Source organism: Natator depressus, chromosome 5 (genome assembly GCF_965152275.1).
Source record: "Natator depressus isolate rNatDep1 chromosome 5, rNatDep2.hap1, whole genome shotgun sequence".
In the NCBI taxonomy this organism is placed as follows: Eukaryota; Metazoa; Chordata; order Testudines; family Cheloniidae; genus Natator; species Natator depressus.
Genome location: NC_134238.1, coordinates 3,840,540 through 3,867,719, shown reverse-complemented (window position 1 = coordinate 3,867,719; position 27,180 = coordinate 3,840,540). Strand labels below are relative to the sequence as shown.

Here is a 27,180-nt window from a genome sequence, read left to right as displayed (position 1 = left end):
AGATGTGCTGGAGTTGGGGGAGGAGGTAAAGTGCTCAGATCAATAAGCACGGAAGACCATTTTTGCAGCTGTATCTGAGTAGGCTGGAGGATTAGAGGTTCGCCAGCTTGTGAAATTGGTCTTCAGGGCTGGGGTCCTTTAAGACTACAAAAGACACACACACACACACTTCCACCTGCAACTGGCCAGGAGATTGCACTCATCCTAGCAGGCTCAGATCTGACCCATACGACCTGTGCACAAATCATAACATCCAGACTCAGCTGCTACAGTGCTCTGTACCTGGGGACGACGCCCCATGTCCTGAGGAAGCTCCGACACAGGTCACCAAGGCAACAGTCACCCTGATATGCTGCTCTCTGCACTGGCTCCCCAGTGCGTGGCACCCAGCTCAAGGCCTCAGCCTGGTCTTCAAAGCTTTCCTTGGAACAGACCCTGGCAAATGGAAATGCGAACAGGCCCCAGCTCACTGCACGAGAGACCTCCCCCTTCATCCAACAGCGCCCACCTTCGCTAAAAGCGGAACTGCTGGCCTGGCCTCTGCTGGCATGGGCAGAACAGAAATCGTCCCCCCGCAGGTGCCCAGGCACATGGTGCCAGCAGGGACACAGACAAGAAGCTAGAGAGACTGGGGAAGGGGAGCTGGGAGCCCAGCGAGGAAGAGGCTGCTGTGATCGAGATGGGACCAAACGAGAGTTTTAGCTGTTGAGATAGAGAGGAAGAGTCAGGTCTTTGGGACCATGTGGTGGAAGGGGTTGGACACATCACCTGGCTGTGTTGGGCACAGGAGCACTGAAGACAGCCCTCAGTGTTGTGTGTCTGCATATGTACGTAGGCCAGATGCACGGTGTACACATACACACACCGATGCATTATGTGCTTCTGTGCACACACACACACACCGCATTATGGTGCCCTGTGTGTGTGACCCACAATGTGTTTACATACACACAAGAGCACATAATGCATCTGTGGATGTTTATCTCTGCGTGTCCCCTTCCTATGGCACGGTACCTGGTGAATGTGATTTTATAATACACGTTTAAGCAATTCAATGAACAAATTCAAGGGCATGTGCCTTACAATTAAGCAGCATTTCTTTCCTAACATGCTGGCAAGGTGCCTGCAATTAGCAAGCCCTTGATTCACTGCAAATTCCCCACAGATCAAAAGCACCTGATACAGTACATCTGTAGGTCCCTTCGTAACCCAGCAAAGCTCTCTTTCCCCCACTCTCTATTTAAATCCTGGTGTGATTTTCCACACCTTTCAACTCACGAACACTTAATCGGACACCCTGGGCCCAGCTCAATGGGCCAGACCAGAGCCGCCGGTGTAATTGGCAGTGCAGGTGGGCTGAGGCGGACGCAAGCCAGGGCGAAATTATTCTCATTAAAACAGTGAGCGAGACGGCGCTCAGCTCGGCTTGAGGAAAACTGCTTCCCACAATGGCTCCGCCAAGCCAGCCTAGAGGAAAGCAGGGGGAAAGAGCCAGCGCGGCGTGGTGTGCTAACAAGATCCCCTGGAAATGCAAACGATGGTCAAAGCAGCCGTATTAACACGGTGTGGGAGACTAGGGAAAACACGGAATTTCCCAGCCTGCCTTTTTGTCCGCCACAGGCTTAGGCCGGTGCATGGGGCTATTATGGGGATGGAAATGTTTTCACATGGTTGGGCAAAATTCCTCTCACTTTCCAGTCTACAAAGAACCCCGGTGGGGCTTAATAGGCTAACACAAACACAGCCCCATTCCAGATCGTTAACGTAGGCAGAGGGCTGTGGGAAGCAGGACAATTAGGGCTCCCATCTGAGCTCCCAGCTCACCTTGGCACAGAGCCGCCCATGGCTCCTCCCACATTATGCAGCTCATAGATTGGCACTTTCGAGGTGGAGGAGCTCCGGGGCTGGGCGAAGAGCGCTCCAGGTGTGAGGACGGGTTGCCAGATCGCTGGGGTCTTCCCGATGGCCAGGCTGATGGAGATTGCCGGTACGCTTGTGAGGAAATGCAGCTCTTGTCAAGTGGAGGGAGTTCATCGTGTTAGCTACAGCAAGGCATGATGCAGGCAGCCACTGGGTCAGCTTCCTCTAAGCGCTTCTGCTGACGGCCCTCAGTCCCAAACTGCTGCCACCCAGCTACTCCAGCCCTGCCCGCCTCACACAGCTCTGCCAACAACCACAGTCCCAACCCCCAATTGTTTGTTTTAAATCTGCTGCTTATTAATTTCATTGGGTGACCCCTAGTTCTTGTATTACATGAAAGGGTAAATAACTCTTCCTGATTCACTTTCTCCATATCATTCATGATTTTCTAGACCCCTGTCGTAGCCTACCTAAGATGTCTCTTTTTCGAAGACGAACGCTCCTGGTCTTTTTAATCTCTCCTTGTATGGAAGCTGTTCCATACCCTTAAATCATTATTGCTGCACTTCTCTGTGCCTTTTCCAATTTTGTATTTGAGTTCCTGCAGAACCCTTGGGTGATACCATCTGGTCCTGGAGACTTACTGCTATTTATCAATTTGTTCCAAAACCTCCTCTACTGACACCTGAATCTGAGACAATTCCTCAGATTTGTCACCTAAAACGAATAGCTCAGGCAAAGTGATTTCCCCCGTATCCTCTGCAGTGAAGACTGATGCAAAGAATTCATTTAGCTTTTCCACAACAGCCTTGTCTTCCTCGAGTGCTCATTTAGCATCTTGATTATCCAGTGGCTCCACTGATTGTCTGGCAGGCTTCCTGCTTCCGATATACCTAATTTTTTTGCTGTTAGTTTGTGTCCTTAGCTAGGTGTCTTCACATTCTTTCCTGGCCTGCCTTATCAGGATTTGACTTCCAATTTTTAAATGATGCCTTTTTGCCTCTAACCACCTCTTGTACTATGCTGTTTAGCCATGGTGGCAGGGTTTTTTAAATCCTCTTACTGTTGGGGTGTTTTTTTTCCATTTGGGGTACACATTTAGTTTGAGCCTTTATTATGGCGTTTTGAAATAGTCACCATGCAGTTTGCAGGCATTTCACCCTTGTGACTGTTCATTTTAATTTCCATTTAACTAGCTTCCTCGTTTTTGTATAGTTCTGCTTTTTGAAGTTAAATGATATTGTGGTTGGCTTCTGTGGCATTTTCCTCCAACAAAGATGTTCAATTTAATTACATAATGGTCACTATTACCAAGCGGTTCAGCTCTATTCACCTCTTGGACCAGATCCTGTGTACCACTTAGGACTAAATGAAGAATTCTCTCTCCCCTTGTGGGTTCCAGGACTAACTGCTCCAAGCAGCAGACATTAATGATGTCTAGAAAGTTTATCTCCTGCATGCCGTCCTGAGGTGACATGTACCCAGTCAATATGGGCACAGCTGAAATCCCCCATTATTGTTGCATTTTTTGTTTTTGTAGCCTTTCTAATCACCCTGAGCATTTCAGTGTCACTATCACCACCCTGCTCAGGTGGCTGATAGTGCAGTCCTACTGCCATATTCTTAAAGCACGGAATTTCTGCCCACAGAGATTCTATGGGACTGTTTGATTCACTTAAGATTTTTAGTTTCTTTGACTCTATCCTTTCTTTCATATAGTGCCCCTCCCCCACAAGTGCAAGCTACTCAGTCACTGCTATGTATTTTGTACCAGGGCTCTTCTCTGATCCCTCCCCAGGGATCTGTAGGTCAAACCCTATGGGAGCATCATTCACAGCTCTTTCAATGATGTTCAGTGAGACAGAACTGGCAAGCTGGGAGTCCACTTCCTCAGACCCTCAGCAGCCCTCATTCTCCTCCTCCACCCTCTGCCTCTCCTGCGGAACTCCTTCATTCAGGGCCAGGTTCTGACCTCATTTACACCAGCGCAGATCTGGTGCCACTCCCATTTACACCAGGTAACTGGCCTTCCGTCCCCCCCCCGCACTCTGGAGTCACAATGGAAGGGCCTGGGATCTGGTGTAAAGCAGAAGTAACCCCCCCCCCCCCCCGATCAGTGGAGTGACTGGGGTAGAAAAGAGCTGGATCAGGCCAAGAGCCCAATTCTTCTCTCATCTACACCAATGTAAAACTGGAGTCACTCCAATGACTCCAGTGGTAGATTTGACTGAGCAAGGACTGAGTAAACCCTGAGTAAAGACCTCAGGATTTTGTCTGGGGAGAAGGCACGCGGCCCAGATCTCCTCACACTTGCACCAGTGTAACCCCATTGACTTCACGGAAGCTGCTCCCGAGGTACACTGGCACAGCCAAAATGGGAATCTGGCCACTGCCTCCTTTCTCAGGCCCTGTGGACACCACCACCCTCCTGCCTGTCCCTCAGGCCCGTAGCCTGGGCGTCATCTTGGACTTGGACTCTCTCTAGGTCCTCATATCCACGCTACGTCTTAACCTTGCCCTATTCTTTCTGCACAAAGTTTCCACAACACAGCCACACCTTCCATCCCCGCAGCTAAAACTCTCCAAGCGCTCATCCTCTTTGCAACTGCGACTTCCCTGTGTGTGTCCCATCAGAACGCTGCCGCAAAGATCATTCTCCTAGCCGGTCACCCTGACCATCTTCCCCTCCTCTTTGCATCCCGTTTCTCCCCACATTCAAGGCCCTTCACCACCCACCCCTCATCTCTCACTCACCACTGAGCTTTGGACTCGCACCCCCCCAGTCAAGGGGGAGTGGGGCCCGAGCCTCTATTTGCCAGAAGCTGGGAATGGGCAACAAGGGATGGATCACTTGATGATTACCAGAGATTACGGCATTGTCCCCAGGCCCTTTGACAGTTCTGATTCTATCCAGTAAAGCACCTATGCTGGCCAGTTAATGCCACTGGCCTAAACTGTTCGTGGACCAGAGGTCTATGCAAGGTGTGTGTGTGGGGGGGGGGGGGGGGAGGGGATGGAGATAAAGTGGTCCAGGGGAGGAGTGGGAGGGACCAGTGGAGATGCACCCAACCATGCCCTATGGAAAAGATTACACAGCCTGGGGCTTCACTGAGCCACCCCCTTCCCCAGGGACCCTGCAGGCTGCCACAGCCAGAGCGGTTAGTTCCTGGACAAGGGGCATGTGTCAGACATGGGGTGGCTCTGTAGCCTTTGCTGCAGGGGAGATGCAACGGACCAACATGGGGAAATTCCACAAGAGAATCCTCGTGGATAATTCCTGCCCTCAAAGCCTCTCTTGTAGGAGAGGGCCTGTCAGGTCTACTATTACATGAGGATGAGGAAACTGAGGCATGGGCAATAAACCAACCCATGCAAAGGCACTCAGAGCCACGTGCTTTGCCCTAGCCCTAACGAACCAGCATGTGCTGCACTATGATGCTGCCTAAAGAGTTAGAGCTCTGCCCCATCCGATCCTGGGCTGCACTTGTTTTTAGTTGTGTGTTTCAGACAGCGCCAGGTCTTATTTATAACATCATAAAACGGTGTGAAGCTTTACAAGGCAGAGCCAGTTAGGTGTTCAGACACTCTGCCATCAGGAGAAGGTCAAGCTCACCGGGCACCGTCTCTCTCCAGTGGTTAGAGATTCTCTTCCCACTTCCCAAGGCTCCCTCTCAGGAACCTGACTGAATGAGGGTTTGCAATAGGGGGCTGGTAACAGAATATACCATTTTTGCTTTGCAATGCATCAGGACTTTGCTTGCAACGAAGAAACAGCGGAATTCTGTGATTTGTTTTAAACAACCACACTGCACATGCAGGAGCTTCCAAACTTTCTGAGCCGTTTTGATCTACGCAGCCATGGCAGGAGACAGGCATAAAGTGCCAGAGAAACAAAAAGGAGTTTTGCTTTATCTGTCATGCAAAAAGACAGAGGGGGGGAAAAAAAAAATCCAACCCCCAAATGATCCTGCTTTCAAAACAACTTGTCAGCCAGCCCCCTCTCCTCCTGTCTCTCCCATGCTGAGAAACAGCTTGTGTGTGTGCGTGCAGGTGTAGCACACGGCATACTCACTCGCACAAGCCAGTGTGGGGGTTCAAACAGATGTGTCCTCACTTCTCTGCATCTCGTAATAATGTCACCACACAAAAGGCTAATGAAACTGACTCATGGAAGTAGTGGCTCCTGGCCCAATGTGGCTCATGGCAATTCCAATGGCTTCAGCTGGGGACCAATGCTTTTAGAACATAAGAACGGCTACACAGTGTCAGACCAAAGGTCCATGTAGCTCAGTGTCCCGTCTTCCACTGTGGCCAATACTAGGTGCCCCAGAGAGAATGAGCAGACCAGGTAATTATCAAGTGATCCATCCCCTGTCACCCATTCCCAGCTTCTGGCAGACAGAGGCTACAGACACCATCCCTGGCCACCCTGGCTAGTAGCCATTGATAGACGTATCCTCCATGAACTTATCTAGTTCTTTATTGAACCCTGTTATAGTCTTGACCTTCACAACATCCTCTGGCAAGGAGTTCCACAGGTTGACTGTGTGTTGTGTGAAGAAATACTTTTTTGTTTTAAACCTGCTGCCTATTAATTTCATTTGGTGACCCCTAGTTCTTGTGTTATGAGAAGTAGTAAACAACACTTCCTTATTTACTTTCTCCACACCAGTCATGATTTTATAGACCTCAGTCATATCCCCCCATAGTTTTCCAAGCTGAAAAGTCCCAGTTTTATCAATCTCTCCTCATACGGCAGCTATTCCACACCCCTAATTATTTTTGTTGCCCTTTTGGATCACCCGATAAAAGTAGCTCCCTGTTTGCCATTCAGTTTTGTATATGCCCAGTCCTTAGCGAGGCCAGGTCTCCCAGCTCACCCTTTCCACAGCAAAGGAGAGGGGATGTACAGTCAGCATTGCTAGATCTGTATCCATCCTGTGCTAGCTGGCCACACTGTGGGGCACCCAGTTCAAATCTCTCGCGTGGGCAACAGACTCTCCTAGCTCAGCCACTGGAAGGGAGAATGGTTACTGCCCACCCGCCTTTACACTGCCCCTTGCCACCTAAGCGATCCCAATGCTCATTGCACCCAGCACTGAAGTGCAGCCACCTCCGAGGCAAAATGCAGCAGCTGCTTAAGCTTAAGCACTGAAATAGGGTGGATGGTGGTTTCTCCATCACTTGGGATCTTTAAATCAAGACGGGATGTCTCTCTCAAAGATCTGCTCTAGCTCCACCCCAAAATGATTGCCTCACTGGGTGAAAGCCTCCAGATTGTGTTATGTAAGGGGTTAGTCTGGGTGAACCTGATTGTCCCTTATTGCCTTAAAAAAAAAAGTATCAACTGCAGCCACCTCTGGGTGATGACGTGTTCAGCAGCCATTTGGCAGCACACACAGATTACTTCTTCACTCAGTGCCGAAATGCAGCCACCTCTGGGGTGGAACATGGCAGCTGTTTAGCTGCTTGCAGCAACACTGCACAAGAGCTAAGCCTTGCTCTGGCATTCATTTTCCTCTTCTTCCTGCCCCAACTCCCTCAGAGTCCCAGTGACCCTCCTGCCTAGGCAGGCTGTCCCAGAGCCCATTAACACTGCTGTGTCAGGGAACTGGGTGGGAGAGCTCAACGCCTTCTCTCCCTAGCACTCAGATTGCTACTTGTCAGGCACTGACACTACCTAATTTAGTCCTTTGACTGTCTTTGCACAACGTTTATATTCATGCTAACTTTCCCTTCCAATGCTTTCCTCCTCCATTCAGCACAGGTTGGCTCCTTAGTGTAGGGTGACTCCACACACCTATCTGTGTGCACTTAGTTCGTTAGTAGAAGGTTGCTCCCACACACTGGGGTGCTCACACTGGTTTGGGAGTGCAGGGTGACTCTTGCACGAGGGCGCATGCACTGGTTTTGTTAGTGTAGGGTTGCTCAAATGCACTAGGCTATATGCAGTGGTTTTTAAGCATAGGGTCGCTCACACCCCACGGGGCATGGCTGGGAGGCTGTTGGCAAGCTGCTCATGTACATTGCTGGACAGCGTTGAATTTCCTTCAAGAGCTCTGAAGCTTTTGGTTTGAATTTTAAAAAACACTCCCATAAAGAACCAGCTTCTTTGTAAACATACGAGAAAAAAAAGGAGATTCTCTGAGCCTCTTGACCTGGACGACGTCTCCATAATTATTAGTCTGTGTTTATCTTCAGCTAAACCCAAACTATTGAATAAACAGTGTCAAGTTGGTTTTCCTGAGCAGGTGATTATCTTCTCTGGCTCCTCTAATGAAAATGATCAAGGGGCTAGTGACCTTACACTACACACGCTAAATAATGCAAGATGCTTTGGGATTAGACAGGCAAATCATAACCCTGCTTTATCTTATCACTTCCTGAACAGCTCCAGGCTTGTTTTCAATAGCATTTGGCTAACACTGCCAAATGCTATCTCAGCGGAAACCAGAGCAAAGCGATCCTGGAGAGCTATGCAGAGAGACAGGCCCTCCATCAGATTAGTAGGGAGACCAAGAACTGCAGCAACAGGGGTTTTGGGGTGGGGTGGGGGAATCTTAACTGGTGTCCAACTTCGTGGCCTGCAGGGTGACTGTCCATTACCTGAACCTGGATAGAGAAGAAGGTGGTTAAATATTTTGGGTAAGGAGAAGGGGACTCAAAGCCATAAGGAGGAACCTATAACGAGGTTCCTTCTACAGACTGGAAAAGCTACAAGCAGCTGTCCTGCTACAGGACAGCCTAAGGAAGAGGCTTCCCCTGGGGACAGGTTATTTGACCACTGGCTAACTGGAGTAGGTCTACGCAAGCAGCAATCACACCCCGTAACTGCTGTAATAGCCAAGCATGGATCAACTCCTGCAGCAGCCTGGAAGCATCCCAGAGTGCAGGGCATCTATTCATCAGGGACTCTAAGTGTGCATCTACATTGCAATAAGACACCCCCAGCTGGCCCACGTCAGCTGACTTGGGCTTGCTGGGCTATCAAATTGCAGTGTAGACGTTCAGGCTCAGGCTGGAGCCCGGGTTCTGGGACCCTCTGCCCTCATGGGGTCCCAAAGCCCAGGCTCCAACTATAGCCAAAATGGCTACCCTGCAATTCTACAGCCCCGTGAGTCTGAATCAGCGGCCACAGGTGTTTTATTGCAGTGTGGACATGCCCTATGCACCCAGACATCTGCCAGGTAACGGGCATGGCACAGCCTGCAGGGATAACTGGAGGGATGATGATCCAGAATGCAGAGGACACAACTACCGTCACTGAAGACAGAAAGGGTCTAGAGGAGAGATCATTCTGAATTTGCTGCCCTTCTTGCAGATGGGGAGGAGCCGGCTCAGGAGGTGAACACTTTAATGACATCTAGTGCCCACATCCATGAGTGGCCTGAATTCAGCATGGCAAGGGAGGACAGTAGCACGAGGATGGTGGCTTTCAATACACGGATTTCGCTCTCTGCGCCTCCAAACACACCTTCCCCTCTCTGGCCACTCCCATTCAAGCTGCCAATCTCAAAACACAAAGTGATGGCAAGAGGGAAAGAGGCAAAATCTGGTGCCTTAGATCAGTGGTTCCCAAACTTTAACAACCTGTGAACCCCTTCCACTAAAACCTCCTCCTAAAAAAAAGTGAATATTTCCAGGGATTTTCTCCTTTACCCGAGTATAAATTATAAAAGCAGTGATCTTGGCAATATAAAATTTGGTTTTATGACATGCTTGTTACACATTATTAATTATTTATCAATATAGTGTTTTTATTACATTATGAAAACAGCAACACTATTCCAAGATCTCACTTTCGTTGCTTGTATCACCTTGAATAAGGCTCCTAGGTTTCATCAAGGAGTATCAGATGGGAAACAACATGAAGGGATTTAAGAAGCCAACTCAAAGAGTTCCTCCTACACAAGCATTTAGGTCTTGAGCAGTCCAGGCAAATAACGCACGTTACAAAGCAGCCTAAACTGGTTCTTCATCATAATTTTACAAACACTAGCTGCCTATTTAATTTTAAAAAACAGCAAAAAATATCCACCTCCCTTTCTTATAAGGAGTCTTGAAGTTTAAATCTCCTCAGTGTGATAGATATGCTTGCTTTGATCTGCTTAGCTCTTGGAAGTCCAGGGGCTCTGGGCTGCTGGCCCCCGTGCTGCCCGGGGTCCCTAGGGACAGCTCTGTCCGCCATTAGAGAATTCTCCCCCCCCCGCCCACCCCCCAAGAACCCGCTGTAACATTTAGCGAACCCCAATTTGGGAACCACTGGTCTAGATGATCAGAGTGGTCCCTTCTAGCCTTGGAATCTGAATCTAGACCTCGGCTGATCTCCTGTATAATACTGGCCATAAACCTTCCCCAAAATAATTCCTAGAGCCGATCTTTAGATTTAAATCAGTGATCCTGGCAAACAGCACCTTAACGACGACATCGGATACAAATGCTAAAATGGGAGGAGTTGCAAACACCTACAAAGATTTTGAAAGAATACAAAGGAAATGAGAACAAGTAGAAATACCAGCATGATCGAATTATGAGGTTCAGCGTGGGACAAGAGAAGATAATGCAGCTGGGGGGAAATGACCCACAGCAAAGATACCCTAGAGAAAACAGACGCTTGCGAAGTAGCAGTGGTCGTTTTGACACTGAAGTGATAGTGGCCTGCCAGGTAGACAGGGGTTTGACATGCAACATGGCAGAAAGCAGTGCTAACGTGACCGTGGGCTCTATCTGCAAAGGCATCCTCCATCAGCACATAGGGTATAATAGCCACTGCCTATACAATCCGGTCAAGACTGCGCATGGAGACTTTGACGACTCCTGGGTGACTCGCCACTAGAATTGAAGGGGAATCATTTATATCCTTCTTGCCTGTCTAGGGAACTGTAGGGACGAGGAAAGGTTACATGGGACAAATTTTTAGTGAGCAATGATCAAGGGGAAAACCGTAATTGTCTCTCTCCCTAGGTGTTTAGAAGGTTGCCCTCACCATGGTATCTAAACGCCTTCCATAAGAAGTTAACATAACACTCAATCTCTCCTTCTTCCAGACTGGACAGCAAGAGAAGTCTTGAGTTTGTTGGCAGCTGAATTAAATACAAGTGTAAGGGACCTGGATCCTCTGCTGGTGGATGCTAACAGAGCTCTGCTGAGGTCAACGGAGCTATGACAATTTTCTCCAGCTGAGGATCCGGCCCGTAAAGATGCTGATGCATTTGAGAAGACTGTCCCGGGAAAGCTAAACCCAGGTGTGGGGTCAAGTGGCTGAACAGTATCATCCCAGAGAAGAGAATTACATTGAGGTGGGACTAGAGGGAGGAGGAGAAGGAAAATCTGGACTATCTCAAGATCAGACCATGGAACTGACTCCCCAACAGGAGGGGTGGGACCTCCAGCATTTGGGACATTTAAAACTAGACTGGCTAAAGCAGTAGAAACTGTATTGTAGACAAAAATCCTGCATGGACATGCAGGAGAGAAACTAACAGAACTTTCCCTTTCACGTGTCTATAATAATCCTTAGCTCTTTCCAGCAGATCTCAAAGCAGGTTAGAAAGGTGCCATTAACCTCCTTTTACCAGTGGCATAGAGGGAGAGACACATGACTTGCCCTCAGGTTGCACACCAAGTCTTAGAAGCTGGGAATGAGCGACGGGGGTTGGATCACTTGATGATTCTGCGTTCTGTTCATTCCCTCTGGGGCACCTGGCACTGGCCACTGTCGGAAGACAGGATACTGGGCTAGATGGACCTTTGGTCTGACCCAGTATGTCTGTTCTTATGTCTCCTGACTCACAGTCCAGTGCCCTCCCTACTGGCCCTTCCTGCCTGCTTAGGACACATGCTTACAAAATTCAAACCTGGAAATTTACACTTGATACTTTTTCCTCTCAAAGACGTGAGTTCAGTCTAGACAGATTCAGACTGGAAATAAGGCATACATTTTTAACACAGAGGGCAATCAACCACTGAACAACTTAAACAAGAGCCGTGCTTGATTCTCCACCACTGACAAAATTTTAAATCAAGACTGGATGTTTTTCGAAGAGATTGACCCTGCTTCAAGCAGGAATGACTTCGGAGCAGTTCTCTAGCCTGTGTTACAGACCAGGTCAGACTATCAGTGAATTCCATCCAACAGACTGGCCTCTCTTTGTGCACAGGACAGACAGAGGCAATGCAGGTGTCCTCCCCACGCGGCTCAGGAAGGCTTTGGGGTGACAGGCCCTAGGGACACAAGACCAGTTTCCCCTGCCCACGGACAGTCGAGCGCTTGGCCTTTTGGTGAAGGCTGCCAAGAAAGCAGCTGATCGGTGTCAATTGCACTGGGGGTTTTTACTGATGCAGGCACCTGACCTGTGGGGTACGCGCTGAGGCCCCTGCCCACTCACTGCGCACACATTACCCACACGGGTGACAAATTTCAGCCCCCACTGACCTGGGCCGGATTTGAATGGAACAAAGAAGGGGCTGCAGACAAGAGTACTCCCCAGACTCCGATAGACAGCATCTTTGCTGTCTGAGAGAGTCTCCTGGCCCCTAAAACACATGAGCTGTAGCTCATGAAAGCTTATGCTCAAATAAATTGGTTAGTCTCTAAGGTGCCACAAGTCCTCCTTTTCTTTTTGTGAATACAGACTAACACGGCTGTTACTCTGAAACCCATTAACCCTTGCTGGCCTAGCCCTGCTCAGCCCTGGGACCTGCAGGCTGCTTCCCCTCTGCCTCCCACGTCACCAGAGTCGGCATTGCCGGTCGCATGACAGGGTCTTTATTCCACAATACCAGAGGCAGGAAGGGCCCCAGCCAGAGGGAGTTTGCAGGGCTAGCGTCTGGGGAAAGCATCTTTCTGCTGGGCAAGGCTTCGGAGAGGGAGAACCGATGTGGAGGCTTCGAATGGCATTTCAGCTGTCACCCTTCACATGGTCAATCACCCGAAGGATCAGCAACAGACACACAGGCAGGGGAGTGTGGGCAGTGGAGAGACAGTGTCCCCTCTGCACAAACACAGACCGGGTTCAAATAATAAACTCATGTCTTAACCGAGTTGGGCCGTGACTACATGAACAGTGGGTAAGGGGATAAAGCAGAGGACTGGGACTCAGGAGATTTGGGTTTCTGTTGCCCGCTCTGTCACAGGCCCCCCCTTTCATGACCTAGGGCAAGTCACAGAATCACCCCGTGCCTCAGTTTCCCCACATGGGCAAGGATGCCTCCCTATGTCACAGGGACCCTTGGGGGTTACATGTCATCATATTGATGCAGGGGGGGAGGTTGCCATGACAACTCCTATAAACAATATACAACCATCCTGGGTCTTTCCCCCATCCTTTCTGCCCAAGGATCTCAGAGCACGACCCAAGCTGCAGTTGGTTCAGACCTACCTCCCTGGGAGTGCCCCAGACCCCCACTCCTGAGAGAGGTAGGACAGAACGACCAGCCCTCTCTTACAGATGGGGAATACTGACCAATCCACAGATGGGAACGGTCTCCTGGCAACCTGGGATCCCACACTGCTCAGAGGACTGGGGGGGATGCAGGAGGGTGTCATTTGGTGCCACTGTGCATTTGCCTTCCACCCATCCAGCCAAGGATCTCAAAGCAACGTACCAACATCCTAACCCCGAGCGCCAGGAGGTCACCATCAAACAATCAGCAGCATGGCCCAGTGGATATGGGAAGGAAGTCAGGAGACATGGGTGCTCTCCCTGCCTCGGGCCTCCCATGTGACCTGGGGCAAGTCCCTTTTCTTCACTGTCTGTGTGTCCCCCTCCCACCCTTTGTCTTCTTGGTTTGGACTGGAAGCTCTCTGGGGGCAGAGACCGAGTGTGCGCCCAGCACAAGAAGGTCTCTAGATGTTATTGTGATCCAGACCCACCATCTCTTTGCATCACAGATGTATCCAAGGGGTTGTTCCGATTAGGAAAAGTGGGGGTTGGCTAGCAGTGTTAGCTAACTCTGACCTTTTTCCTAGCATAGATCCAGGTAATTTCCTTTTATCTCAGTACAGCTGGTCCGGGGAGGAGTGTGGGATGGAACCCAACCCAACATTTAGCCTGTGCCTACACTTGGGAGAAGGTCACAGTTAGACTGAGGTTCATTAGCACAATTTTTAAATAATGTTCAATGAGGAATTAATTAATTCAGGGAAGTCCCATGGCCTGTGCTATGCAGGAGGTCAGATTAACGATCGCAACAGTCCCTTCTGGCTTTGGAATCTAGGCTTCTCACCACCCTTGGGACAGGACATCCCTGAGATAACTCAGAGCCAAGGGGGTGTGAACTACGGGTAGCTGATGTCTTGATTAATAGCGGCTACTTAACCGTGTTGTCAGACATGTCCACAGGCACCTGGGAACTCCCAGCTGTTGCCAAGCTGCGCACCCGTGGCCCCACTGCGACACTCAGAACTTCGCCGAACCAGAAAGCACCGGCCTCGATTACTGGAGCTGAAAAAGAACCTTGCTGGCATGCCATAGCTCCAGCTCTGCAATGGAGAAGTCCTGATGCCACGCAAGAGGGCGGCAATGCTGTTCACCCACACTAGCCCATCCATCGTGGTATCGCCCTTAGTTCATGGATGGGTAGAGAAAGGTTCAGAGAGGAGAAATGACTGAACATAAGAACGGCCACACTGGGTCAGACCAAAGGTCCATCTAGCCCGGCATCCTGTCTGCCAACAGTGGCCAATGCCAGAGGCCCCAGAGGAAATGGACAGAACAGGTAATTATCAAGTGATCCATCCCCTGTCCCCCATTCCCAGCTTGTGGCAAAGAGAGGTCACATGGCGAATCCATGGCAGAGTGGGAGTCCTCCGATTAGAGCATTTGAGGTCACTCCCTGCCTTGCGGCCGTGATACCACAGTACTTTGTTTCACTTCTCAAACAAAAGCCAGATTCCCCAGCCTGGCCAGGAGCCTGGCAAGTTACTAACACTATCTGGACTGAAACGAGGGTTGCCCAGGATTGTCCCGGAGTCTCCAGGAATTCATCTCGAATTAAATAATAGGTCATGTGATGAAATCTCCAGGAATACCTCCAACCAAAATTGGCAACCTGAACAGGAACGACACACTGGCCTACCCTCCAAAGCCCTTGGAGCGACAGGGGAGACAGGAGACAGAAAGGCCTCCATCGTCCCCAGAGCACAGCCATCCAGCGAGTACTTTTGCGGACTCACAGGAGAGCACCGCTTCAGCCCCTTCTGCAGCAGGCAGGTGTCATGGAGTACGCACGTAAAGGCGAGTCTGTGGAACACATGCGGGCTGGAGTGATGGCACATGCATAGGGTATGGGTTACGAGCAAGCAGCTCCGTAGCGCGGAGCTAGGAAGCCGTCAAAAAAATATCAATCGCTGTCCAGCACAGCTGGAGGTCTAGATGAAACCCCCTCCGACTGCTCCCGGATGCCCAGCCATCTAAAGTTGTTGACTCAAGAACTGAGGACCCCCCCACCCCCCAATCATTAGTTATTTTTGTTTCAGAGTAGCAGCCGTGTTAGTCTGGATCCACAAAAAGTCTAAGGTGCCACAAGTACTCCTTTTCTTTTTGTAGTTATTTTGGGGCAGCTTGGCTGGGACACTGAGGATTGTTCCCTAGCACTTTCCACACGGGGGGCTCCCGGCGCTTTCCAAGTAGTCATTGATTCAACCTCACGCTCCTGCTTGGAAGGGAGGAGGGTTTAATCCTCGTTTCAAAGACAGGGCAAGCGAGGCCCAAAGGCGTTCAGTGACTCACCCAAAGTGGCCCGGTGGCCGAGCCTGGGCTAGAATTCAGGTCCTCTGAACCCGAGTCCTGTGTCCTAACCACTGGAGAGCACAGGCTGCCTCTTCACTGCCAGCATTATTTTTAGACCGTGCAGGAACAGGCCGACAGGAGGATGCGGGCGTTTGTACGAGCAGCATGTTTTATGTCATGAATGAAGAAGAATATCCTGCTACAATGAGCCCAGTGTTCAACTTGCCTTCTCCACGGTGTCCTATAGGCAGCAGCGAGAACTCCCTTTGTTTCCAGTTGGAGCCTAAGGACCCCCACCCCACCCTCGTAAGTGCAGGAAACTTTGATGCTTTATTTGATCAGCTACAAGAAGCATAAACAGCCACTTTGCGTGCATGGCTTTGAACAGAGGCAACCCTAGGTCAGTTTTGCTAATCTACAGCTCTGTCCTGGGGCAACCGCAGCCGCTCTGCACTCTGTGAAAAAGGCCTTTCAGGACGCCCTTAAAGAGCTCATTAGCGGACAGCAGAGATCAAAACGAACATCACATCTTCTCTTGCCCCAAGCCGGCCCAGTGGGCTTCTGCAGGGCCAGGGGGACATGCTCAGGAATGGCCCAGGAGTAGCGTGGCACCGCTGGGCCATTTGGGGTGAATACAGCAAGCGTGATAAAGGAACCACATGGGCAGGGTGGGGGCTAACTAACCATGTTTACTAGGGTTTCAGAGTAGCAGCCGTGTTAGTCTGTATTCGCAAAAAGAAAAGGAGGACTTGTGGCACCTTGGAGACTAACCAATTTATTTGAGCACAAGCTTTCGTGAGCTACAGCATCCAACGAAGTAGCTCACGAAAGCTTATGCTCAAATAAATTGGTTAGTCTCCAAGTCCTCCTTTTCTTTTTTCATGTTTACTAAACATACAACGTACAAAGCTTAGCTATGGAGACACACCGCAGGGGTCTGTAACACACAACACAGCGAGTGCCCGCTGGAGGGCTGCCAAACTATTTAAAGGGATACTACCCAATTCCCAAACACCACAACCACCCTCCTCATCAGCACCTTTGATGTTCAGATCGGAAGCCACTGAAGACCCAGCACCATTGGGTGCCGAGAGTCCTTCCAAGTCAGTGGGGTTACTCAGCATTTACACTGGGTAACTAAGAGCAGACAGGTCCTCTAGTTAGTATTTATTTGGATTTAGACACATTGCTAACACAGGGCTGTGCCTGGCGATGCATTTGTTCCAGGACGCCCCGGATGTTGCTTGCAAATGCAACCCAAGGTGCAGCAGTTCAATGCAACACAACTCGCCCCCCAGCAAAACAGGGCAGTTCATGAAGCAGGATCCCCTCCAGCAATTCCCTACTCCCATTTCCAAGTGCCTGGGAATAACACTGGTCTTTTAACCCGTGCTATGGCATCCCCCACTTCCAGGCTCTCTCAGATCAAGCCAGGGAGCCCTCACTGAGTTCACCCAGCCAGCAGCCCCATTCCTGTGCTCAAGTGGGGAATCAGCTGGAGCATAAATGCAGGGCTCTCTCAGTGGTGGCAGCATAGCACAGGGAAGGAGCTGGTCACAGGTAGCTCTTAAGCCTTCTTTATGTATTGCTCCACTGTGCAGTTAAAGCAGATCCCCATGGGGAATCAAAGGTCATATTTTGCCCTCAAACACTCCCCCAGCTCCAAGCAGGCCCCAAGCCATACGTGCGCCCTGTCACGGTGAGTCCATGGGACTCGGCCAGATCTACGGCTGTAAAATCGAGAGCAGCATCAAACCCGGTCCATGAAGCTGCAAGTGCATGACACATCCACTCAGAAGCCTGTAGGTGACTCAGAGCTGCTCAGAGACCTGTGGGGCTGGAGAGCTCTGGCCTGGCAGAGTGCACCAGTGACACGCTTGAGGAGTGCATGCCAAGTACCCCCTTCTTGAGACTGGTCCACATGCAGGATAACAGCCTACTACTGCTTGACAGAGTTCCATCTTTCACACAAGTGGCAGTAGTCTGTACGTTGGCAGCGAAGGCATTGGGTTCAAACCTTGCTGACAACCTAGGGGCTGGGAGTGGGGACGTCAAACTGGCTTTGATGGTGAGTGTGGCAGGGCCATGCCCATGACCCCACCATCATTCCATGCCCTTTGGGGTGCTCATTGCTTAACCTGCAGTACCCCATTCCTGGGATTGTTCCCAGCCCTACGAATATAGCAGCTGAAAACACATTCTTTCCCCCGCAGTGCCTCTCTCCACTTGTGCATCTGCACGGTCCTGGTTGCACTTCATGGAACTGTAGGATTGGACGGGACCTCGAGAGGTCGTCTAGTCCAGTCCCCTGCACTCATGGCAGGACTAAGTATTACCTAGACCACTTAATTAAGCCTGAATATCCCTGTTGAGGTAGGTAAATATTATCCCATTTTAAAGATGTGGAAGCTGAAGTTAAGTGATTTGACCAAGGTCACACAGGGAACCAAGAACAGAGTCAGTGAGAAGAACTCAAGAGGTTCCATGAGTCTTGTTTTAACCACTGGGCCACGCTTCTTGCTAGGTCCATATCAGTGACCTAGCCCAATCCATCCCTGCTTATTGTGGTTTGCACTGACCCACATTCTGATGTAGCCCATGTATTCACAGATCCCAGGCATGCACTGGGCTCATCCATATTAATTACAAGTTCCACAGGGAAAAAAGCCCAGCTTCTTGCCTAGCAGCATTTCCAGCATCAGAAAGAAATCCTGCCTTCAGCGTCTCCGCCTCACCTGGCATTTCCAGCGGCACTTTCAGCCCCTCGCTTTGTGTGCGTCGCACGCTGCTTACACCCAGCCAGCTCCACACTGCTCCGAGATATTTAATGGCTCCCATGGCCCCTCCACAACGCTCAGAGATGGGAGGTCACAATTCCTAGAGCAGTCACAGTGCCTTCAACAACTGCAGCTTCCTTACAGAAATGCTTGATCATGATCCTCTGGCTCCTTTAACCCAAACAGGGACAGACGGTGCAATACCCGAAAGGCAAGAGAAAGGCGATTTCCCTGGTCACTGGAGCGAACGTTAATTCTTCTGTCGGCCACAGCTTTCTTTCATCCAGAGAGCTCAACGTGTTTTACGAGCAGCAATGAACCTGGCAACAACCCCATGGGGGTGCTGAAAGTCACCTGCATGAGAACCACTCCGTCTGCCAGGGACATTAGAAGCTGCCTCTCCTGCCGAGAGCCCTTCGACAATGCACGGCAACACAGAACAACCGTCGGGACTGGAAACAACCAATATGCCAAACAAGTGGCACTGCCAGGCTGGGAACCAGACTCTCCTGGCCACTCACTCTTTCTCAAAGCGTCACTGGCGATCAGAACCCTAGTTCCAGAGCTCAACGGCCTCCCGCAGCACAACCCGCCTCTCAACACCACGCTGGGGCGCTCGTTCAGGGTTATCCCAGAGGGAAGGAGCGCCAGCATGAGGGTAATCGTTGGCAGGGGGCTCCTCTGCCAGGGCTGATGCAACCTGACGGAAAGTGCACTTTTAACGGGACACCTGTCAAACCTCTACAGATTGAGTTCAAAGTCGTTCCAAAGTCCTCGGCATCCTGCCAATCTGTGTGGCTTTAAAATAAACCAACACATTTCTAAGCATTTTTCTTTCCTCTGTTGTGTGAAAGACCCACACAACAGCTGGGGAAATGATAATACATACACACAAAGGAGAGCCAGCAAAAGTGACTAGACTAGTCAAAGTGCTGTCAGAGACACACTGTAAACAAACTGACAACACAGAGAAAACACATTTTCATTCTCTAATCTCTTTCGGTTCTAATCATTTTAGGTACAACATGCAAAACCAGTTGGCAAACACTGTCTAGACAGAACTGATGTTTGTGATGAATGTCAGCACTTCTCTGAAATATTAGTTGAGGGCTAATGATAGACAGACAGTAGCTCCTGCAAATATTTCAGTATTTCATCACAGAAGGCATTTAATTTCTAAATCATTAGTTTTAAATCTTTCAAAATATTAATAACAGTATAAGATTTTTAGTGTAGAATCTGGATTTCTGATGTCATGAAGTTTTGAACAAACTGTGGGTACCTGAAGATTTTCCATTTCCTGCTGTGCAAAACTTTAAGTAGATAAACACTGGAAAATACTTGCAAATATAGCAAAGTTATTAACTATCAAAATTCATGAAAGACAGTGAATCATCCCAAACCTGCATATAAATACATGTCTCTTTATAAGGTTTGCTGCAACAGGAAAAATGCATTCCAATACACAATAGGTGTTATATATTATATATGTAAATATACACACATGCATTCATAGATTCGTAGAGTAATAAATGTTAAGGGCAGAAGGCATTATCACCATTATTTGTACATATATATATATACACACACACACACACACACAAACATATGTAAAAACACGTTTACACACACACCCACCCCCCATATATGGGGACACATGTACATCCTATTTGAGATAGCAAAAAAAAAAAAAAAGTTTCATGAAGTCAGCTGTGTCACAAGGTTTCTGCTATTCTGGGACATGATTGTGTGAAAACAGCATAGGAGAATACATCCATATCACCGCCCCAGCTCGAATCTGAACCCACACAGTGATCCAGCCTTGAATCTAACCTCAAGTGCTAACCCTAACTTCACCCCAGGTCGGAGCACGGTCTCCTTGCTTGACCACTCGAGAAAGCTGAAATCACACTCGGCATTTCTTGAGTTTCCAATATCCCCCAGAGATGCCCAGCCTATCCAGCCCCTTCCGTCTCCTCTGTCTCTCTGAAAAGAAACTCACCGAGGGCTGCTGTACCTGACCCCAGTACTTCAGCCACTGAGGTCGCAGCGAGCACAAAGACATTGATCCGAGGTCTCTCAAGCCAGGTTTTACAGAAACAGGAAACCAATATGCTCCATCCACTGGTAAAGGCGGGGGGGATTTAGGAAGGAAGGCGGCAGTTTTATCTAGATGGGAATCTGGCCTGTGCAGTGGGGTGGATGCTCTACTTACAAAACACACCATGGGGCCTTCAAGGAGCCCGAACGGTCGGGCAGCAGCTCACTTTTAAGCCTCTTCCAAAAAAGATTCTAGCAGCACCTGTGCCCCCTAGTGGCATTCTAGGGAACTGGATCAGCACCAGCTCAGGGGGAATAGCACCACCAAAGTGAACTACCAAACCGCCTTAGCGCGGCACCTGGGTTATCCTCAGCGGGCTTCCACGCAAGTTCTGGCCAGGCCTGACCCTGCTGGGTTTGAGACCCCTTAAATCATCCCAGCCTGCCGCAGTGCAAATGCATAGCGTCATTCTGGTGTGTGCCCAATGATGTCATTTCCTGTCGGTCACCGCTTTCAAAGGAAGTGATCATCAATGCGGCAGCAGCTGGTAGAGGGGCGGTACTTCCCAAGGGCGAGATCCTGACCTGGGGCCCAGCCCTGGGCCACCTTCTGCAGAACACCCCCTGGCACTGAAAACACCTGCCGGGTCATCAAACACCTGCCGGGTCATCAAACACCTGCCGGGTCATCAAACACCTGCCGGGTCATCAAACACCTGCCGGGTTGAACTTCCCCTGTGCTCTAGTGACCTGCCTCGCCATCATGTCACGATGCCCCCTGGGGACACAAAAGGAGCAGGGGGCAGCCACGGGGGCCATTTTCCAAGAGATCACTCCTGGACAATTCTTCCCAGGACTGACATTACCAGGGAGCTTGCTCTTGCTGCTGGAAGTCTGCAGTCCGGTAACAAAGAACCCCAGAGAAATCCACAGGGGCAGAGGTATCTCACCACTGCAGTGCCAGAGTCCAGCTACCCGATACTTGAGCTGTCAAGGCCTTTATCATGAACAGCAATGTGTTTCAGTCCTTCTGTGCCAAGGGGCACCCAGCATCCCCTCACATCACCCCACCCGGGCCAAGCAACCAAACTGACGGTTACTGCTGGGTACCAAGGATACCGGAGGGGTACACAGGGGCTTCTCAGTCGCTCGGACAGAGCGCTCAACTAGGCTGGTTTTGTAGTTAAGGCACTGGATTAGGACTCACAAGACCTGGGTTCAAATCCTGGCTTTGCCATAGACTCCCTATGTGATCCTGGGCAAATCACTTAAATCACAGCAGGCCTCAGTTTTCCCGTCAGTAAAATAGGAAGAATACTCCTCCCCCTCTTGCATACATTGCTTATTTTGTCTATTGAGACTGTAAGCTCTTTGGGGCCTGGGATGTCACTTCCTCCATGCACACACAGTGCCTAGCACACCAGGGCATTGCTCTCAGATGGAACGTTTAGGTGTTGGGGGAGTACAAATAAACCACATGGCCAAATTTGGGAGCAGGGAGGAATTTTCACCATGGCCGCCCATTGATCAGGGGACAGAGACTGGATAGCCATCTGTCTAGGCTGGTTTAGCCGCAACAAAACCCTATGATTGTTTGGGGACCAGAGGTTAGAACAGAGTGGACATCTTCTGGTTTGGTGCTGCCAGAGCTTCTTGTCATGGAGAAGGAGGCACTATTCCGCTAACCGTCCTTCCCTGCGCAGCTTTGAGGCAAACGTACCCAGAACAGACAGCAGCCAGACCTGGGCACTGCATCACCAGAACAAAGTGGTGAAATTGGCAGGATTTCTGAAAAGCCAAGAACAAAAACAGTGCAGGGGAAGGAGGGATTGATTGACATGGAAAACTTAGAAGAGCTAGGATCTGTCTCACTTGGCGACGCAAGTCCTGATGGGGCGGGCTGGATGCTAATCTGCAAAGGGGGTGGAAGGATTTAGCATAGTGCATGGGGGGCTTGCTAGCTAGAGTGGGTTGACATTAAGGGGAACTTTGGGCTGAGCGTTGGGGGAAGCTTCCCCAGCGGGAGATCTAGTTAGTGTCACCAGGGGAAAAAACGGGAGCCCATCTCTTGGGGCATTTAAAGGTGGCACTAAAATTCTCTAGGGACCAGCCCTGCATTGGTGCCCACGAGCGGATCTAAAAGGCGCTTCTCATCCCGGCTCATTCTAAAAGCTGTGGGGCTTTAAGCCCAGCCCACAAGCACTGGTGGTGCCAGTGTCCAGGGAAAGGGGGCACTTTCTCCCAAGCCAGCCCCCCAAAGAGAGGCAGGGAAGGGCCACGTCTGGGCAAGGCCCCTGCCACTCTGCTCGCTGCCTGGAGAGGGCGCCGCATGGGCTGCTGGCGAAGGCGCCCAAGTGCAGAACTCCAGGGGGAGCACTCAGATACTGACCTGCCCCAGCACATCATTCGGCGAGCCCCATTGGTCAGGCACGGTGGCCATGGTACTGGGACACACGCGCCCCTGGGTGCGCCAGCCCTGCCTCGCAAGCCGAGGGGATATTCTCCTCTTCCTCCTTACATATAAGGACTCACAGCTGTGGAGAGCAGACCTACGTGCCCCGAGAAGCACATGCTCTCTGAAAGGGGCTCAGTTAGCTGGATGTCGGTGCCCTAAGGATGTGCCGGGCTTTGCACCCCGGGCTTTATACCCCTAGCAGGTGATGAGGGCCCTCATGGACTTGGAGCTCAACCCCTCGTGGGATCAGGCTCTCGGAGCCTAATTCAGACCAACACAATAGGATTGTTCCAACCAGCCCTGGCCCTACGCAGGTGCAGAGAGTCTCGAGTCCCATGCGCCTATCCCTGCGACAAACCCACGTACTAGGCAAAGTTACCCTTCCGCAACAAAATCACTGTGCGCCCAGGCAGTAGGGAGCCGGAATCAGAGGGGCCCACATATGTGGGGCTCCCAGGGGGTGGGAATCTTCCCGTGTCTTTGATGCCAGCTGTGTTGCAGCATGAGCGAAAAGGTGCACCAGCCCGTTGGACTCGACCGTGAAGCCAGGTGGAGGGGCGAGGGGGGCAGCCAGTAACATGGCAGAACACACACCGGCAAATCCCGCGCTTAGGTACCCAGGCAAAACTCTCATAAAATCTCAGGGTTGGAAGGGACCTCAGGAGGTGACCTAGTCCAACCCCCTGCTCAAAGCAGGGCCAATCCCAACTAAATCATCCCAGCCAGGGCTTTGTCAAGCCTCTCGCAGAAAGTCCAGGCGGTTTGACCTGAACAGAACAGAGTAAGGGAGGTCCGGGCCAGGCCCATGCGGAGTGCAAGCAAACAGCTTTCCCAAGAGCACCATCCCCCAGACGCTTTCTGCAGCTCATGCGAACGATACACAACCCGGCACACACCTCTATGACCAGGGTACAGGGAAAGCTTAGGGACTCAGGGTGCTGGACACAGATGTGTGTGTGTGAAAACAGGTCCTGCAGAGTAGTTCCAGTACTCCAGCTTGGGATAAATCACCTAACTGTTAGTTTCCGACAAATACCCTCACGGAAAGAAAAGCATCCATTCCCAGCACAGCACTCCCCTGATGGGTACTATTTTGATGTAACTTTGGGGTGGTTGGTGGTTGTTTTAATAAGAGCAAGGGGGAAAAAATCGCAGCAAGGAAAAGGGAAAAGCAGATTTCACTATAATTCACAAAGAACTTCAGGGCAGCCTCAGCTCCAGCATTTGCAATCACGGACACTGCTGCGAGACGGCACAGGAAAGGGAAAATTGCTGCCCAAGTTTCAGCCCGATGCCGGTTGCAATGGCTGGGCATTTGGGAGGTTCTCCTCACAGAACTTCTCAACTTGCATCATGGTCACTGCACAGCCCTCAGCCCAGAGGGCAGGGGGACGGGGCACGAAGGAGGCAGAAACCGCCCCGAAGAACAAACTTTATCACACATCTCGGCGCGGCGGGTGCTCGTTCCCAAACATCGCCCCGCAAAAGTCCACCCCAAGCCAGCACCGGCATGGCAAGAGGAGGGGAGAAACGGGCCAGCAGGAAACAAGCTTGTCGAATTCTTTCCCAAAACATTCCAGATCACCCCCCACCCCCCCGCCTCAGCCTGACCCCTAGACAACACACACACCATCACAAAGGCCGACTGATAGGAACAAAGTCAGAGGGCTCAGCAGAAGAGGGAAAGGTTAGTGCCTCAAAGTCTGTGTGTATCTCACACACACATGCCTGCCGCAAAATGTTTCTTTTTTGGTTGTTGCTGAAAATCCATTCAATGCTTAAATAAAGAATAAGCTCCAACCCCTTCTCTCCTGCCAAGGCCCACCGCCCCACGCAACAATTTTAGATTTCAAAAGGGGAGGAATATTTTTCCAACGCAGCTTTAAGAGGTCAAGCCCAGACCAACAAGAACCCTGTGAAACTTCCGAGGTATAGGGGGACGCTGCCTTCCCTTCCCCGCCACCCCCCTTCCCAGAAAAATAACCCTTCCATTTGCAACTGGGCATGGCAAAGCTAAGCCAGTCCTTGAGCTCCAGGGGCATGCCTGTCCACGGAGCTCCAGTCCCTCGCAGAGCAGAGCTGGTCCAGTCCCTTTGATGTTCCTGTTTAAAGAAGTGCTTTTAGGGAAGACAGGCCCTGTGTCTCTTCCCACACCCCAAATCCTCCCGGGCGCAGGGGCCTTGGAGCCCATCTCCTGGTAATTAAACTCCTGTCTCCACCCAAGTTTGGGAGAGTTGAGGGAAACTCCGGTCCACCCAAGGTGGGAGAACAGGCATGCAGCCGAAGATGGTTGATAAAAAAAAGAGACAGAGGGCGAGGAATGGGGGGAGACAGTGGGAAGAAAAGCCAAGGAAGGAAGAAAGCATTTCCGCTCGAACTAATCAATCAGAAATGCAGAATAGCTTCCGCGGAGGACGCCTGACACTGGGTCGCTGCCTCCTTTGACCCCTGGCCGCCACAGCCGAGCCGACCAAAAAAAGATTAGAGAAGCGCCAGCTAATTGTCTAGCCAGGGAACCGGGCTGCAAATCAATCGCGAAAGGCAAAGCTTCCACTTTCCGTTCACCACACCCCGCTCCCTGCCCGTCTCCTCGCTTCAAAGAGCGCGCCCGCGCCGCTTGCCCTGGCTTTTTGCACAAAAAACTAACGACCCCATGTAGCCCCCCCTTCCCCCGGGCCCCCCTTCCCCCGGTGCCCGTGTTGAACTGCAAGCCCAGAGCAGGGCTGGGGACCAAGCAGCCCACCCGCCAGACGCATCAGAGAAGGGGTGTGGGGGGGGTCCCGAAAAGCCGCGCACCCCAGTGGGCACCTTGGGCGACCCTGCAAGGAGCCCCCGGCCCCTCCGCAGAAGCCTCCCGGCGCTGCATCGAGGGATGTCCCTGCCCAAGGCAGGGCGCAGCCCCCCGCGCTGGAAGGGGCCGGGTCCCGGGCGACCCGACTTTGGGTCTTGTCCGGACCCCAGCGCCCGCTGTACTTACCGCGCTTCCCCGCCCGCCCGCTGCCGCCGCCGGCGGCGGCCTCCGCTCCAGCGCCCGGCACGCCCCGGCCTCGCTCCTCGGACGATGGAGCCACCAGCTTCTTCTGCACCGGCTCGAAGGGTTTTAGGCGCTTTTAAACTCTCACGCGTAGCCCATGTGACCAGGGAAGCCACTGGGAAGAAGCGCTGGGAACCAGCGAGCGGCCGAGCCCTGCACCCCCTAGCCAAGGGTTTTAGAAATGCTCCTTGCGGAACAACGCACCCCCCCACACACCCCCAGCGCTGGGCAGGGCGCGCCCCCCCACACACACCCCCCACACACACCCCCAGCGCTGGGCAGGGCGCCCCCACACACACACACACCCCCCAGCGCTGGGCAGGGCGCACCCCCCCACACACACACCCCACACACACCCCCAGCGCTGGGCAGGGCGCCCCCCCCACACACACACCCCACACACACCCCCAGCGCTGGGCAGGGCGCCCCCCCACACACACACACCCCAGCGCTGGGCAGGGCGCACCCCCACACACACACACCCCACACACACCCCCAGCGCTGGGCAGGGCGCCCCCCCACACGCACACACCCCAGCGCTGGGCAGGGCGCACCCCCCCACACACACACCCACCCCACACACACCCCCAGCGCTGGGCAGGGCGCACCCCCCCACACACACACACCCCAGCGCTGGGCAGGGCGCACCCCCACACACACACACCCTACACACACCCCCAGCGCTGGGCAGGGCGCACCCCCCCACACACACACCCCCAGCGCTGGGCAGGGCGCCCCCCCCACACACACACACCCCCAGCGCTGGGCAGGGCGCGCCCCCCTCCCCACACACCCCCCAGCGCTGGGCAGGGCGCACCCCCCCACACACCCCCCAGCGCTGGGCAGGGCGCACCCCCCCACACACACCCCCAGCGCTGGGCAGGGCGCACCCCCCCCACACACACACCCCAGCGCTGGGCAGGGCGCGCCCCCCCCCACACACACACCCCCAGCGCTGGGCAGGGCGCACACACACACCCCCCCACACACACCCAGCACAACACGAACACCCACAAAACTCGGGCCCGGTACCACCGCAGCCAGGCGTGAACAAGCGCCCACCCGCCGTCCTGCACACAACTGTCCCCAGCCCCACACGGGGACACCCTCCCACCCCACACGGCTCCAGGGCGACCTGTCCGAGGCCCCCGGAGGAGGGGGGCCAAGAGGGAAAGGGAGAAAAGCCAAGCCAGACGGTGCCACCCTTTTAAAGGCTCTCCACACACACACACACACACACACACTCTTCTAGGGTGACCAGATGTCCCGATTTTATAGGGA

At 51.9% G+C, this 27,180-nt stretch overlaps 1 protein-coding gene across 4 annotated transcripts in view; it reads right to left on the bottom strand.

The window, feature by feature from the left end:
* The window catches only part of CNTFR (ciliary neurotrophic factor receptor), a 439,486-nt gene extending 413,565 nt beyond the window's left edge, over positions 1-25,921 (bottom strand). For 3 of the 4 annotated variants that reach the window (XM_074952259.1, XM_074952258.1, XM_074952261.1), the window contains exon 1: positions 25,843-25,921. The gene's annotated coding sequence lies outside the window, so the exon portion shown is untranslated. Of the gene's footprint in view, positions 1-18,328; positions 18,407-25,842 lie in introns of those variants that run through there. The other variant, XM_074952262.1, reaches the window with a different exon arrangement.
* Between the last annotated feature and the right edge of the window lie 1,259 nt (positions 25,922-27,180).